Source organism: Urocampus carinirostris, chromosome 10 (assembly GCF_059441175.1).
Source record: "Urocampus carinirostris isolate Australia breed hairy pipefish chromosome 10, RoL_Ucar_1.0, whole genome shotgun sequence".
NCBI lineage: Eukaryota > Metazoa > Chordata > Actinopteri > Syngnathiformes > Syngnathidae > Urocampus > Urocampus carinirostris.
Genome location: NC_142358.1, coordinates 2,493,388 through 2,495,584, shown reverse-complemented (window position 1 = coordinate 2,495,584; position 2,197 = coordinate 2,493,388). Strand labels below are relative to the sequence as shown.

The 2,197-nt window shown below is 41.4% G+C and overlaps 2 pseudogenes; both read left to right on the top strand.

The window, feature by feature from the left end:
• Nucleotides 1-1,108: 1,108 nt before the first annotated feature.
• LOC148357485 (U2 spliceosomal RNA) lies at nt 1,109-1,386 on the top strand (annotated as a pseudogene).
• A 264-nt stretch (nt 1,387-1,650) lies between these two features.
• LOC148357484 (U2 spliceosomal RNA) lies at nt 1,651-1,740 on the top strand (annotated as a pseudogene).
• The last annotated feature ends 457 nt before the right edge of the window (nt 1,741-2,197 follow it).

The following is a 2,197-nucleotide window of genomic DNA, read 5'->3' as shown; positions in this document are numbered from 1 at the left end:
TCATGCAATTTATTGAGCCATTCATTGGAATTTTCGTATTTCTTCATAACGGCACGATTCGCTTCCATAATTATCATGTTTTGCTTCTCCTTTAGAATACCATGCACAAGTCTTTGACCCATAGCTAAGCAAATTCAAGTTTGTTACAAATACGACATAACCAAATTCAAATCTTTCAAAGCACACACGATTCAGCTGTCCGTTTAGTCAACAAATGATTATAGCTACATTCATAGTTAGATATTTTTTTAACCCTCACTATCTACAACGGCACATATGGTAGTCTGTCTGGTGTTACTCAACCTTATTATATATTTATTTTTTATTATTTTATTTTTTTACCACGAAGAGACGCTGAATAATATATTGTCCCTTTCTATTCAAGAGAATGCTTTTTCTTCATTCGATTACCGTATATTCCGGACTGTAGAGCGCACGTGATTATAAGGCACACCCATCACATTTTAGGGGGAAAACCGATTTTGTCCATACACAAGCCGCACCTGTATATAAGCCGCATGCAACCACATCAAATAAACACGAAATTAATCCAAGACAAGCTTTAAGTCCCATGATTGAAACTAAATGTCCTTCATTGAAGCACACAGTTCAAAAATCTCAGCCACCAAAATGAACATAAAATGATATAGGTACTTAAAATTTGTTGCAGACCTGCAGATTCTGGGTGCCCGTTGATAGTAATCCAAGGAAAAAAGTGTATATTTCCTAAGGTAAGGGTGGGAAAAATATATATCCATTATTGTCCGCCGTGTCCACAAAAATTTACCTTTACCGGTCCCCACGTTCCCATCAGCCCGCGCTTGCTCCGCCTCTCCATTTTAATTTGCTCGTGCAGAATAAGTGTCTCAAATAAATACAAATAGATACATTAAAAAAATATACAGTTGCAAATACATATTACACATATTTACAAAGAAAGACGGTACATCGAGAGAGTTTTCAAAGCTTTAATAATGATAATATAACTTTCATCTTAAACCGTGCCTTTGGGAGGTAGCCTCACACTACTAACAACACGCTCGCATAACTGAATATTAGTCCGGGAACGGTGCATTCGCAATGATCGCAGCAAGGCTTTAGGGCTAGGACCTTAGCTTGGCCATTTGGCTGAGAGTAAGTGTCCCGGCTCCTAGGCTTTGTAGCGTATTATGAACTGACCGATAACGGATAATGGATAATGAATAACGAAGATAGAACAATAACCCTTAAAAACCCCAAAACCCCCTGTGGTTCTGGATTGGTGCCAGCCGTGGTTCTGAAATTATGTACTTGATTTTTGCAATCCGGAGATGGAATAAGAGCTTGCTCTGTCCACTCCACACATCGGCCCGGTATTGCAGTATCTCTGGGAACGGTGCATTCGCAATAATCGCAGCAAGGCTTTAGGGCTAGGACCGTAGCTTAGCCTTTTGGCTGAGAGTAAGTGTCCCGGCTCCTAGGCTTTGTAGCGTATTATGAACTGACCGATAATGGATAATGAATAACGAAGATAGAACAATAACCCTTAAAAACCCCAAAACCCCATCACAGCCGATCATGAGAACCCAAATATATCGGTACGTGTCCACAATTTGTGTACTATCTATGAAGTTGCCACGGCCGGAGGCATGTGGTATAGTAGCCATGATCTTTGATTTTTGCAATCCGGAGATGGAATAAGAGCTTGTTCTGTCCACTCCACGCATCGGCCCGGTGTTTCAGTACCTCCGGGAACGGTGCATTTGCAGTGATCGCAGCAAGGCTTTAGGGCTAGGACCTTAGCTTGGCCTTTTGGCTGAGATTAAGTGTCCCGGCTCCTAGGCTTTGTAGCGTATTATGAACTGACTGATAACGGATAATGGATAAGGAATAACGTAGATAGAACAATAACCCTTAAAAACCCCAAACCCCCACAGCAGACCATCCGCTTCTCCATCCTTGTTAATGACGCCTAAGTTGTCTTTCTCGACTTTGGAGAGAAACCTTATTATGATGACGTCGTTCCACTCTCCCTTACATTAATACACCCCAGCAATATGCCCATTTGCTTTTGACCTGGAAACTGCGTTATGAGCCTTAGATTGTACAATTTGCACGATGAGGGTATGTTTACGCTCAGAAGTTATGATCTTCCTCGGTGGAATATGGCGCATATATTCCACCGGTCCAAATCTTACCTTACATACTCGAGCGCCGC